This window comes from Vicugna pacos, chromosome 3 (assembly GCF_048564905.1).
Source record: "Vicugna pacos chromosome 3, VicPac4, whole genome shotgun sequence".
NCBI classification, from domain to species: domain Eukaryota; kingdom Metazoa; phylum Chordata; class Mammalia; order Artiodactyla; family Camelidae; genus Vicugna; species Vicugna pacos.
This window is the reverse complement of record NC_132989.1, coordinates 65,565,875-65,581,057: the sequence shown is the minus strand read 5'-3', so window position 1 is coordinate 65,581,057 and position 15,183 is coordinate 65,565,875. Positions and strand designations below refer to the sequence as shown.

The following is a 15,183-nucleotide window of genomic DNA, read 5'->3' as shown; positions in this document are numbered from 1 at the left end:
GCAGATGGTGCTTCTGGAGGAGGCAGCTTGCTTGCTGAAATGTCATGGATATACAGAAATAAAGCTGAAAATGAAAGGCAAGAAAAATTCTCATTTGAATAATGAACGATCTCATGTTTCCTCAGAGCCACACAGCTCAGATAACAAAAAGAAACACTCTCAGATCCCTTTGTTCTGCGTTTCCAACAAAACTCAAACCACATGTCTGTCATGTAACAACCCACTCTGGATAATTTCTTGAAGAATAATAATCATTGTTGGATAGGACCCACTTGTAAAATCCAGAAGGTACCCCAGAGAAGCTGGCGCTCGGAGTGAACCATCCAAGGGGTAATTTGTGGGGACAAATGATACACTGAGTATTGCATTTGAACTTTAAAACAATGGCTCACACACAAAAGAAAACTAATGGCTGAGCCTGCTTGCCGCCCCAGCTTCCTGTCACCATTCATTTTCCAGCGTTCCCCATACTTGAAGGAAGCCCTCCGGACTCATGGCTGCAGATAGTTCAAAATGATGCCTCTAAAGCTTTTATAATTATTATTATGTTAAACACATAATTTGGTGGCTTTGTTCTGTGACTATATGTGCTTATTTCAGCCTCATAATAGTTACCAGATTCTCCTGTGTGATTTACATCCTGCAGTGAAACACACAGACCACACTTCTCTGTACCCACTGCTCCAACCAGCACTATGTACTTTGACAATGCCCATCGTTGTCTCCTGGTAGCCTTGTCCAGACCCAAAGAGACCAAAGGCAGTGACTTCATATGAATCAACAGAATGTAATTACAGATAAAGAGTTTGGCTTTACTCCCTGTAAAGGTCTTTGAGGACTAGGATACATTTTGACTCAGCACCTACTGAACTGAATGAGCCAGGAGAACCCCCCTGCAAAGCCTGCCCAAAGTTTCCTGTCTTCCCAACTGCCTTCTGGGACAGGGAAAACCAATCAGGAAAGATGAAGTGACAGATACTGGAGATGTGATCTTTAGCACTGTCAGGGTGGACTAGGACCAAGTCGCGAAGGCCCCTTGGAGCCCAGTGATGTGGAATGAAGAGGAGCCAACTATTGTGAAACCCCTTGGGTGGCCATCCCACCCCTGAGCGCCCTCCTTCTTCCATCTCCCACTCCTCCCCGCAACCCCGCTTCTGAGAACGAAGCAATTTGCCAGCTACTTGGAAACAAACCACCCCAGGTCTGAGCAGACAGAACACACATTTCTTTTACAGAGAAGGTGAGATACCCTAAAAGCAATGTGAGCCAGCAAGGGAAGAGGTTTGGAAAATCGATTGAATTCGTTTTCCCTTAAGAGTTACTTGATTGAATAGTGAGAGGCCAATTGTGAGGATGTGAAAACAATTCAGAAGCTGTAGAAATCCTTTGATGGTAACCTCCCTTGCCCAGACTTTAGTCTCATGAGAAAGAAAACTCTCTTCAATTAGCCTCAGCAAATAACGGCTCCACTAAGGTTCTCAGTAAGGGCGGATGAATCAAAGTCAACAGGAGGCAGCCAGTAGCAGTGCTTTACAGTCTGGCAAATCCTGCTTTTAAAATTCAGGCCTCCCTCCTGTGTCGTGGAGAAATCGGACAGCATATTGACCAGGTGGTCTCAATTAAAATATCCAGGAAGGGCAGACGGACTTGGGTGCCTCTGGGTGTAATATCCTGAGAAGGACACAACCCCACTTAGGTAGTCCTGTGACAGGACATGCATAAAGTGAGTCTAATCATGAAACATCCGAAAAGTAATTTTGGAGCATTTTATTTAAAAGGAAGGAGTGAGGCTGGAGGTTTCACAAATGACATAGGTGATAAAAGTCAATGGAAAGATAATGTGTGATCTTAGACTGGATCCTGTATGGAGGGGAAATGCTACAAACAACATTATTGGGCTAATTGAAAAAACTGAAATATTTATTGGAGATTAAAGTATCCAATGTTAAATGCCCCGAAGTTGATAACTGTACTGTGATCATGTAAGAGAATTTCCTTATTCTTAGGAGATACACAGTGAAGTATCCACAATGTATGGAATGTATTCTCAAACAGTTCAGAAAAATATACATATATGAGAGAGAGAGAAGATGAAAGAGAAAGGTGAAAAAAGAGGAGAGGGAAAGAAAGAAAAAAAGAAAGAGAAAGAAGGAAAGAAGGAAAGAAAGGGAAAGGGAAAGAGGCACAGAGGCAGAGAGGGAGGGAAAAAGTAACTGGGGCATAATATGGACAATAGCACAATCTTTGGCAAAGCTTGTAGAGATGGTCTTTATACTGTTTGTGCAACTTGTCTGTAAGTTGAGACTAATTCTAAATAAATAGTTTTTTTTTAAACCTTTTACGGTGTATCCCAGGGATGTCCTTCAAGAAAAGGCAAATTGGTTCCTCTAGTTATATGTTTGTTTTTTAAAGAATCTTCTCAGATTAGGTGTGATTAAATGATGAAAGAATATATATATATGGCACCCAGGCAGTAGCTGAAACCTATACAAAAAGTTAAATGAGTCTTATTTTCTGATTATAATATTTGGTTAAGAAAGTATTTGAAACGCAGTTAATAAATTTTTAAAACAAAGCCACAGTATTATAATAGAGCATTTAGTAAACATAAATAAGTCTCTAAACTGAAAGAGAAAAAGCAGCCACTTCAGCTCTTTGTCCAAGATGTTCAACCTCTCTGGGTCTTGGTTCCCTTAGAGTAACATGGAAATAATAATGCTATCTTAACTTCTAAGACTTACATCAGCTAACCTATGTGTTACTGTTCATGTTTCACTGTAACTAAAAACATAGCTCAAACTAATTTAAATAGTAAGGGAATGTATGATCTCACAGAAGGAGTTCCAGAACAGGATGCTGCCTCAGAATAAATATGCCGACCTTTTTCTACTCCCTCTTTGCATCTCCTGCCAGTGTTCCCCGTTGGTCAGAGCCAGAGGACAAGAGAACCCATCCTCACAGGTCCAAACAAGTCAGCCTTTCAGACAGAGCAGGGTGGGAAATGTAGATGGTGGATACAGGGAGCAAACAGAGGACCTCTGCCCAGCTCAGTTTAGGTTCAGTTGATTAATTTAATGACCCTGTGGGATCTACATCTTTCCATTTATCACTGCCCACAGCTTTGGCTCCATCCTCAAAAACAGAAAAAAAAAATCTTTCCTTTCAGTTTGATCACCCAGTTTTGGTCTGATCCCCAGCCTTAATCTAATGACTCATTAGGTGAGTGCAATGCTCTGATTGGCTTAAACCTGGGTTCTAGAAGCCCCCACAGATAAAGGAGTGGGATTAACAGGGGATTAGACTGTTGAGAAACCATTCCTTTGTTTCTGTGCAAAGGAATGGACGTGATGGAGTTACTTCAGTGTCCACAATAAAAGTAAAGCACTCACCACAATTCCTGGCACTAAGCGGGTGCTTAATATATTTTTTTCTCCCTATTTAGCAAAGCTCTCTGCAAAGCACTGTTCTTGCTCCCGAACATTCTGGACATTAGAATGTGATATATGATTTCTCTTTCTAGAGAGTTTACAAGTTTACAATCCACATGAAGGAGATGGAAGAATATGAATATCAAAAGATAGAACCTAAGAATATCAATACAAGGGGGTTAAGTGCTCAAGTAGGGTCACGGATTTGGGGCATTTAGAATAGCGGTTTTCAAGGCATGAGTTCTTGTAGATGAGTGGAAAGAGTAAATCATTACAATTTAGGAATCCAGATGCTCATCAAGTGTTAACCTGAGGCTTTAGGCTGTATGTGATAATGTAATACAATAAATATACACTCATGTTTCTTGGTGGTGGAGCAGCCTTCAGCAGTTGCCCCTACAAATGGGTTGAGTGGTCCAGAGCCCTCAGTCCCTACTGTACACAATAACGCACAGGGGTTTCCATTAGTCCACAAGCAGATCATGGCAGCCAGGCCCTCCAGCGGCCAGCTCCTAGCCCCACGATTAGTGCCAGCACTGCCTGGATTCCACTTCCAGTAATAGCTCCTGCAGAAGTGCTGAGTACCCTGGGGAACCATCCCTCACCACCCAGCTCGCCCAAAGGCCGGCCCTGGTGAGCCAGCTTGTCTTTGGGAAGTCTACTCTCTCACTCATGGCCATAATGCTGGAGTCCCCAGAGCTCTCAGACTCTCCCCAGGCCTCTAGCAGCATGGACATCTGTGACCTGGCTGGGGAATCCCAGAGGAAGCATCCTGGTGGCTGGCAGGGCAAAGCCACAGTCACCAGCCTCTGTGCTGATGCCTCAGAGCCCTAGATGAGGTAGGCTACAGTGATCACAAAAGCAGTTGGGTTTCTTTTTATATAAAAGCACCAAAAAGGAAGTCAAGAGTACCCCGCTATTACCACACAAGACACACCTGAGCTTTCCTTATGCAACCAGCAAAAGTAAAAGAGTAAAATAAAAGATCATAGAAGATAAAGCAATAAAATAAAAACATAGACTAGTTTGTAAAATGTTAGGTACAAATTAAAGTAATACTAAAGGCATTGTAGCTTTTAGCAATGACATATGTCACTCAATACTGATACTAAATGGACAACCATTGTCGTAACACATTCCCTGAAATGCTTTTTACGTTTCGAAGCTGTCAGCCTAGACCAAGTTGAGACCCCTGATTGAGGAGTTCTTAGTTGCTTTGACCCTTAGTTCTTTCACCCTCCTCACCTAGCATGAGCTCCTTGTCTCCCCATAGGGGTCATTCAGCCTATTTCTTTCTCATCACACTGCTCCATGCCCTGTGTGCATTCTGCTGGAGTTTGTATTAAAGAAAGTACTGAGGAAAGGGAGTGAAGGTGCCTGGAAGGGGAGCCTTGCCCTTCTATAAGCTTCTGCTGTCAGATCCTACTGCTTGCCCTCCACTCAGAACCCTAGCCTGGGCCTCAGAGCATCGTCTTCTCTCTGGACACAGAAGTACTCTGTCAGAACTCTTGGGTCGAAGACCCATCTTGCCAAGGAACTATTTTCCACTGACAATTCAAGAACCGTATCTGTGAATTTTCTGAGAAAGAACATCTATTTTCCGTTATTTCCCATTCTCGGGAGAGCAAGGTGACAGTTTTCTTCTAAAGGTAATATTCTCTCTATTTTGTTCTCTCTAGGGAATTTGAAATTAGATAGACTTTTTTCCAAATCCTGACTCTGTCACATACCAATCACATGACCTCAGGCTGTATTTTACCCATCTGTAAAAAATGGCTTATGGTGAAAGATAGGATATTTATTTTTATACCATCAAATACATATAGTAGGTATTTAGGAAACTGCTGAATGTATGAAAGAATAATAAATAAATTCCTAAACATCCCTGTCCCAGCCATGCTAGACCATGTTCTTCTTTGAAGCTGTGGATGTAAAACCTTACGTGGCAACCAAAGTTGGAGTAGTCTTGGTTGATATGGGGAAGACGTTCTCTTAGACTGGAAACCTCCAACTATTCCATTCTTGGTCTATATCCCAAAAATGTGCTCACTCAGATCCAAGAAGAAATGTACAAGGACATCTCTTGGATGAGCTGGAGCAACATGGGTGTCTGTCACGGTGACAGTGTGATGGATACACATGGTGGGGTGTAACTCTTAGAAGCAATGGGTTCCATATATACATAGTAATATGGATGAATTTTAGAACAATGGTGCTTGAGGACAGAAGTATAAGAAAGCAATTTACACACAGGCACACAAGACAGCAATACTCATTTTGCAAGAAAAGCATGCAGGTAGGAGATTCATAATAAAAGCCATTGCTTTTCATTTTTTAACTAATTTTCATGGCAGGCAAGGTGGAAAAGGGCAAAAAATCAGGTTCATTAACCAGGTGTTACAAAAACAATTTACCATTCCTTTTCACACAGAAGTAAAAAGCAAATCTAATAAATTGGTTTGTATTGGTATTTTTCTTCTAACCACTTGACATTGGCAATAAGACATTAGCTGAACTGGTATCTGTTCTAATTATCCATATTGATGTATGTTATTTCTTTTTCCATGGAACACATGGCAACCCTCCAGAAAATCCTGGTCTGCTGTTGTATTGTAATATTCTTCAATATAGAGGAAAACTTAAAAAAAAAAAAAACTTTACCCCTTTTGTTTGAAATGACTTCCCATGTCTTTCATGGAGCTTGGTAATGTTCCAAAACTTTTCTAATCAATCTAACATTGTAAGTTGTCAGAACAGATTTTCATTTTTAAAATTTATATGGCACTATACATTTAATATCTGTTATACATCAATCCTTCTATTGTTTTTCTTTTTTGTATTATTTCCTTTGTTTCTTGAGAGTCATTTTGGTTTTTTTTTTCCAAATTTATTGAGTTACCTCCAATTTTAAAAGCTTTATTAAAGTAGCTCTAGAATTCTGTTTCCAGAAAAAACTGAATCAGCAATATGTTTTGACACTTTTCTATCAAGTTACGCGGGGTTTGTGATTCACTTCATTTGAAAAGCTTCTAAAAAGAGAGGTGTCAGAACTTTGAGGGGGATGAGCTGTTTTGATCAAACGAGTTAGTAAATTAAGCCACGTAACCAGAGAATTCTGGTAAGAAGTTTGGTGATTATGGAACTGTTTTGTCGTTCTTTTCATATATTGAGTGGCTGCCCTAATGAATTGACCAAAACAGAAGTTTCGTTTGTTATGTTTTTGCCTCATTCTAGTCCATAATCATAAAATAACTATACTAAACATAGAAGTAAAGCTTAAAATTAAACAGTAATTGCACCTCAGTAATTGCAGTTGCTTCTTCATGTAAACAGCTGACAAACCTCCCACACCCACCAGTTGTTTTCTTTGTCCATTAGCATTGCTGACGTAAAAATATAACATGGCACAAGCTCCTTCATCTATTGACATGAAATTGGCCCCCATTCCTAAAGAAAACCCTCTATATGGTTTCTGTGCAGCACTGGATTTGAAAATGTGAATAGGAAAGTAACACTTGCCTGAAAACAGAACATAAGGGCTGCTTACGGTACATTAAGATCATAGATCAATGTATTGTTATTGTTTTGTAGATTTAGGGTTAGTAATTGTCACCCTTCAATCTTCACCTGCAGTGCAGTGTGATTTCGGGATCACCGTTCCACATGGGTCACTGACATTCCTGCTGCTCAGTGTGGTCGGGGGGTCCAGCAGTGTCGGCGTCCACTGGTTGTCAGATGTGCAGTCTCAGCTCCAATATGCACCTGAACAGGATCTCCAGGTAATTTGTGTGCACTTGACAGCTTGAGAATTGCTCTTTTTTCATGATCTTCTGAATGGCTACTTCTCGCATTTATGTTCCTGACATGACTTCAGTTTCTGGGATGAATTATTTCACGTTTGTTTAGTAAAAATGTTGATAATCCTACTAGCAATATCTTTTCTTTCTGTGGACTTGTTTTCCACTAGAAGTGGTGACGCAAAAACAAAACCTTTCATTGACTCTCTCCCCCACCACCCAATTTAATGAATCAGCATAGTCCCATTTAAATGCTCTTTACTTGAAGTTCTGTCTTTAGAAACTGACCCTCTCTAAGATGCGGGCTCACTATCGCCTCAGAGCTCCCCTCAAACGTGGTCTGTTAGCAGGTGTTAAAGTTACAAAAGCCAAAAGGAAAAAATGCCCGCAGGATGGAGGAGCACATTAGAATGTTCTATCCATTCCCTCCTTGGGTCCGTGGGGATTTCACTGGTCTCTTAGAGGCAGAAGGATCCGGTGGCTGTAATCTCTGTACAGTGACTCTCCTTTGCTCCTTCCTGGAGTCTAGCTCAGCAGCTCACAAATTCTACGTGCTGAAGGATTGCCATACAGCAGTCGTGCACGACAAAGTGCAGCCTAGCCTCAGTGGCCTCGCAAGGGTATTGGAGGGTGGGTTTGGCTACAGGAAAGTTTTATCTTACATGGTCACTTAAAACCTAATCTCCATATAAAATGGGGCTGCACTTTATTTTTTAAAACATCCTTAACTGAAGTTCCTCAAGTGTTTCTATCATGTGTTTAAATATTCAGAATAACTAGGTTATTTTGGCATCAGTTTACCAATTTTTAAAAATGTTATATGAGTAAAATAACTGATGATTCAGGGAAATGCTCTAATGTTAATAATTGTCTGGGTGGGATATAAAAATAACATTATATAACAAATTAAAAATGAAGAAACCATATGTGATAGTCACCAGATAAAATACCACTCTTCTTTGTATAATGTCACCTTAGCTGTACAAGTACACATAGGATGTGAGCTGCACATTGTGTTTCAGTATTATATTAACTTTGTGTGTTACTGATTGTTCTTTCAACAACACACATTGGAGAATATATGCAAAATTCTATATAGTATTTGCATCTGTTAAAGATCCACCAACCAGTGGGAAAAGGTGAGAATGGGAATGTGCTGAACTTGGAACCACTTGCCTTTGTGTTATTCCTATACTGTACCATGTGGGGGGAAAAGGACTGAACTTTAAAGAGTGTGTGATTGACAGAGAATAGTAGAGACCAGCCAAGTCAGTGCCCATGAGTTAGTAAAAATGTTCTTTTGCAATATGAACTTTTCTGTTAATTTAGTTTAAGGCTAAATAAGCATTATGTAAATACATTGAAGTTAGACTGCTGACAGAGTGGACATGTTTTGTTTTCTGAAAATACCACAGGCTATTTCTGAAACATTTAGACTTCGGCATTAACCAAATGTATTTGCCAAGTATCTTTCCCCTACTTATAAATGAGAATACATATAGTTCACATGTGTCTGATTCATCTGCAACTAATTTATCAAAAGTGAAAGATCTATCTGCTAACCACAAGGTCTAGGGAGCTGGGGGGTGGGGAAACAAACATGTTTAAATCTTTCTTTTGGACTCCGTCAATCCGGACAGGATTCAAACTCTGATTATGAGAGTTTATGAAAGGCTGAGAAGTCACTGAATGTTTCTTTTCGCTCTGTTTTTCCTATTCGATCTCCTTTGCCATTCTGAGAGGCAGTTTTCCTTTGTTGACCTTGCTCTCAGGATACGTGGGCATGTTCATTAACAGTATTAGCGATGATAAGTTTCAAAAATGTGTGTTTTGACAATGAATGCTTCCATCCCCGTTCATTTTTATTTTCAGAAAGAAAAAAGTCATTAGAAGTCAACTGTATTATAAATTCAGCACATTCACTTTTAATTTCTTCCGTACTTAACTGATGGTATGTTCGATATAGATATTCTCTACTTGAACTTCCCTTAAAACCCAACACAGAAGCTGAGTGTGCTTATGAGCAATTAAACAGCTGAACACCTACACGTCAATCTACCTACTGAGTAATCAGTTAACAAATATTGCTCATATTACTCAGTCTCCCAAACGTGCCTCCTCATAGGACTTACCTGGGCTCTTCCTACCATACAGAGTTCCAGGTCCCTCTAGAAGCTGTAGAAGGTGCATGTTTAACCAACGTCGCAGAGTGATTCTTGACAATCTGGACCCCACAAACACTGCAGATTAATGATGCTGCTATGAAACAGAAGTTTTTGCATGGCTCTGGTTTTGGGTCATTTTAATCTTTTCAGTGAAGATTGTATTTTAAGTGTACAGTTACATGTGATTTAATATTTATCTATCATAAGACCTTTCCTACTAATATATTTACCAACTAGAAAATTTCCTTTGTCAGACCACTTCTAATTTTTCCTTGGAAAAAGTGGTCTCCATAATATTAAGTATGGACTCTTTCTTCAAGAAGATTGAAGGAGTTGCTTAGAAAAGAGACAACATATGATGGTGACAGCCACAGACTAGCTTTGTGACTTTGGACAAGTCACTTCATCTATTTGAAATTTATTTGGACATTAAGGCAAATACCAAAGTTAGAAATAGAGTTGTATATACTTTGAAAACAAAGCAACCTTTATGCCATTACTTGTTTTTGTTTTTTGTTTTGTTTTGGTCAAAGTACTTACTTTTACTTTGTATTTTCGGTAACATTAAAAGAGTGGTAAATGTATATATTTATATTTGTAAAATGGGGGACACGGACTAAAACAGGCTGAGAAGTACAGGTTTAGGCAGTGCGTTTGTTTCATTTGTTTTCTTTTGTTGTGTAACAAGTTATCACAAATTTAACAGCTTCAAAAAACACACATTTTATGTAGTAGCTTCTGTGGATCAGAAGTCCAGGCATAGTTTAGCTGGCTCTTCTACTCACGATCTCATCAACCTTCAATCAATGTGTTGAATTGATTTGGAGATTTGAATAAGGAAGAATCTGTTTCTAAGCTCATTCATATTGTTGGGAGAATTTATTTCCTTGTGGTTGTAGGACTGAGGTCCCTGGCGTCTTATTGGTCATTAGCTGGACCCACAGTTCCCAGCCTCTCCATCAGCATTTTGTACGATGCCATTAGCTTCTTCCAGACCAGCAGGAGAATCTTTCTCTCCAGTGCACTAAGATGGATTCTTATATAACAAAACAATCACAGGAGTGACTTCCCGTCACCTTTGCCATATTCTGTTTATTAGAAGCAAATCATAGGTTTCATCTGCTCAAGAGGAGGGGATTATACTAGAGGCACGAATCATTTGGGTCACCATGAGTGGGTCCACCTCAGGGATATAAACTAGATGATCTCTAGAGTAAGTCTGTTACTTAGAAAACAATGTGCCCCTAAACTTCTTACTTGAGAATCTCCTGAACTGCTTATTGAAAATGCAGATTTTGAGGTCCAGAGCCATACCTACTGACTCAGAATGTCTTGGAACAGGATGAGAGAATCCTCACTTTTCATAAGCCCCCAGGTGATTCTGTTGCATATTAACATTTGAGGACATCATAATTTCTATGATTCTGTAAATTAATTGTGAAAAAGTAACCTTTAAAAGGCAATGAGGATTCCAAAGAAAAAATAAATTGGACTTCATTAAAATAAAAACTTTTGTGCGTCAAAGGATACCATCAAGAAAATGAAAAGACAGCCCACAAAATGAATCACGTATCTAACAAAGATCTGCTTTCCAGAATACACTCTTACAACTAAAAATTCTTACAAAAAAAAAAAAAGAAAAGAAAAGAAAAGGAGAGGAAAGAGTCATCAAAGCTCACACCCAGTTTCTGCCTTAGAGCTTTGAAACTACTGCTGGTTTTCTCCAGCACCTTATTGAAACGAGACATTTTCAGCTGCAGCTCATGCTGTAAGACATTCTATAACACATTTTGCAGTATTCATTTGTAGCTGTTGAGTTACATATCCAATAGTTTGGGAGGAGACCACATATGCAGAGAGAAATAAACTGCTTTGCATAAGAAAGAAACAGGAAACTCATGAGTGAGAGACAAGCAATTAAAAATAGGCTAAGGAGTGGGAGGTGGGAAAAACCTATTGAAAAGACAGGGTCCCGATAAAATTGTGAGATGTCCAGTGCTGTGGGAGGGATAAGCCATTGAGACTGCGAAGGAACTTTTTGAGAACAGGATTATCTAACACAATTATGAGTCACTTTCTGAATGGTGCTTCGATAGAATACCATTTGTTTGCCCTGGAAGTCTGCCAGATGGACAACCTTGTGCCTATAGTGCCTGGGGAAGTGAATGAATGCCAGGGGCCGGAGAGAGATGTCCGGTGTACAAGGTGAGGTGATGCTGTGTGGGTTTCAAAGGAACTGCATGTATAATGAGGTGAGAGAGTAGAGATGTGTAAAGAGCAGGGGATAAACATGACGGAGAGATACCTCTGCCAGTATTGGAAGGAACCCCGCATTTCCCACTCTGGGTTCTGTTCATCTCTTCTTTCTTCTCAGGAGAGATTATAACTGGGCCTCCTATGAGCCAACAAAGAATAAACTGAAAATATTAAGGTTATATGTTTCTTAGCCTATGGATTGATTGTGATTATTTCTGGTCTGATCTTGAGTAAGGACTTGTAAGAATTCAATGTGCAGTATGTCCCAGAGAGGGAATGACACAAGTCCCTGCAAAAGACCGGACTTGAGTCAGTTCACCCTGGCCTGTCCCTCCACCCGTATTCAGTGAGCAACTACAGAGTGTTAGATGAATTGACATGTGTTTTGGCATAAAGATCAGTAAAAGATGGTCTCTGCTGTTAAGGAAATATCTGATCTGTGCTGAAAATGCAAATATAGTATTAATGCTGTTCAAGTATAGTGCTACCCAGAGTGTGATCTGAGCACCACTGCTAGTCCACAGGATGTTTATTGCGGCAAGGTAAGTACAGAAATTGAAAGAGTTTAAAACTTTTATAGCACATTGACAGAGTAATTTTGTATCTGTTGAATATAGTGGTTAAAAATCGAGATTGTATATATCTTTTTATTTCATTTTTCTATGAATGTATCTGTACTGTATTTTACAAAATTATTAGTCCATGATAGATCTGAGTTAAAAAAAAATACTGGTCCCTTACCACTGATGCTTTGAGACATTATGTTCTAATAGAGGAATTCAGGGTGCACTTTAAACTTTCCCAGGAGAGTTAAGGAAAACCTCCCAGAGGAGATGATTCTAAGGAGAAAGTTAAAGGATAAATAGATTTGTCAGGCAGGCAAGAGAAGAAATGCACTCCAGGAAAGAAGTACATCTGCCAAGGCAGACAGTCCTCAGATGGCAAGGTGCTCTCAGAGAACTACAAGTAGTTCAGTGTGGTTGGCACAGGTGCAGGGTTGGGTGTCAGGGGGAGAATTACCAAGATGAAATTGGAAAACTATCTATAGCGAAAGTCTGAATTTCATATTGCAGACACTGGGTGAGAGTAATAGGCAGAGAATGTAGCTTGTCTTAATCTGCTTGAGCTATCTCCGTAGCAAAATCCCATAGGTTGGATGGCTTAACTGACATTTATTTTTCACAGTTCTGAAAGCCGGACAATCCAGGATCAAGGTGCTGACAGAGTCAGGTCTTGGTAACGGCCTTCTTCCTGGCTTGCAGACCACTGCCTTCTCACAATATCTTCACATGCCAGAGAAAGGAAGCTCTGATGTCCCTTTTATTACAAAAAATGAGGACCCCATCATGGGGTCCCCATCCTTATGACCTCATCTAAACCTTATTATTTCCCTGGGCCCCACCTCCTAATACCATCACATTGGAGGTTTAACACATGAATTTTGGGCAGACATAAACATAGCTCCAAACATTGAGTCCATAACATAGCTAATGAACTGGCTATGTCTTGTTAGAGTAACAACTGTATATCCAGAAGAGCTGCCCAGTAGGCAACTATATATTTAAGCATGGTACTCTGGGAACACTTAACCTAGATTCAAGATTTGGTTTGTAAAGTCATCAACCTAAAGGTAATAGCTAAAACCAAGGAAGTAGTAAGATGCTACAGATAAAGAATCTAGAGTAAATATAGAAGAGGGCCAAAAACCATGGAGGATCCAGGGGGCACATGGGGGAAGAGGAATCCAAATCAGCTTAGGAAACTACAAGACACTGTCAGGGAGGGAGAGGGAGAAAGGAAAAGTGAAGTCAAAGATGCAAAAGAAGAGAATTCCAAGGATCAGGAAAGGCTATTCAGGAAGCAATGAGAAACTGATGTGCCCACTAGTGCCTCCTATTGGCTGGCCACGTTGATGAAAATTTCATCATCTGATCATCCTAAATGCTGGCAACCTGGTGGTGGAAAGATGCAACAGTATCTTAACTCAGCCTCATTTTGGTTCAGACTTTGCTACTTATTGTGTCACCACCAGCAAATCATTTAGCCCCTCAGAACCATAGTGTTGTCATCTACAAAATCAGGATAATATTTCTAGCCACGTCTTCTCCTTCACAGGGTTGTCAGTACTAAGTAAAACCATATGTGTGAGTATTAAAATGCTGTATCGGCAAAGTGATAATTTTTTTTTAAATCTCCTGCTAAGCTGCAACATCTTAACTGAGAAAAGTTTATTATCATCCATAATCACATTTATGGATAATTAATTTTCATCAGCTTCCTCTCTGAGATGGAACATATGCTTAGGTGATCACAGGAAATGTCCACGGCAGGAAATACAAAGCTGGGCATCAGAAGGACATGGAAGAGATGGATGATAACAAAGGACAGGGGCTGTCGAAGGGGAAACTTGTCCTGGGCCAGAGTTACTGGGAGCAGAAATGGCCATGAATTCACAGCATTTCTGTCCCTGCAATTTGGTGAAAGGAGAGGTGGTCCTTTGAACTCAAGTTTTAAAGAAGTTACATTTAAAAGGCACATGCAACAAAACAGGCTCTTTAAAAAGAAATAATAGCTTAAGTGTTGGCACACTTACCAGCAGGTTTTCTAGTGTTAAATATACATTCTGAAAATAGAAAAGACGTCTCATAAAACTCCCCCTGTTGCCAAACAATCAAGAAACAAGAATTATAGCTCTGAGACCTTTGGATGACAGAATTACTGAGCTCAAGGAGAAGAAGTGTTTCTTACACTGGGACCTCTAAAATTACTGGTATCATGACTATGGAAAACATGTCAAATAAACAAAGCAGCAACTTCAGAGACCGTAAGCTGCCAATTTCCCTGTTAAAAATATCAAATATTTTAGAGTTACTTGGCCAAATGTATGCTCAAGTTAGGGAAAGAGAGTGTGTTGTAGTATTTTTCATTTCTCTTGCCCTACATTTATTATTAATATATTATGATGAAAATGTGGGTGGTAGGTAGGACAAAATAGAGACTAGATGTCTTCATGGTCAAATTGGTTCTGATTAAGGCAGCTGCTATTAGGGAATTTCCCATAAAGGGATTTAAGTTTTCCAGCCTCAGGCATAAGGAGTAAAGGGAATTATTGATGTAGAAATAAGTGAAATAAAGAAAAGAAGAATAGGGAGATGCCCTGCCAAGAGAAGCATTCTAAAGAGAGCCAACTTGTCTTCAATTCATTTATTCATTCATAAAACAAAACCACACTACAGTTATTAACTGAGCCCTTTTATGTGCCAATGCTGGGGAGAGAGCAGAAAGGAGTTGGAAAGGGCTGTGATTTTAAGAAGCTCACAGTCTAGTTGGGAAGACTTAGATCTAACAAGTAATTAACAAAGCACCACCTGACTGAATAGACAATAAAGTGTTGGAGGGAGATGAATGGAAAGTCATTTGAGGCTGTGGACACTGTTAATGTCTTCAGCATCTCCTTTCCCTCTGATTTGTTATTGGCCTCAAACACTATGATTCTTTTCCAGCCTTCCTTTGATTTTTAATAAAAATTGGAAAGGT

At 39.7% G+C, this 15,183-nt stretch overlaps 1 protein-coding gene across 1 annotated transcript in view; it reads left to right on the top strand.

The window, feature by feature from the left end:
• Positions 1-15,183, top strand: part of LOC102531415 (V-type proton ATPase subunit S1-like protein) — a 561,646-nt gene that overhangs the window by 405,099 nt on the left and 141,364 nt on the right. Inside the window, exon 14 of the mRNA XM_072958437.1 lies at positions 7,062-7,207. The gene's annotated coding sequence lies outside the window, so the exon portion shown is untranslated. The remainder of the gene's footprint in view (positions 1-7,061; positions 7,208-15,183) is intronic.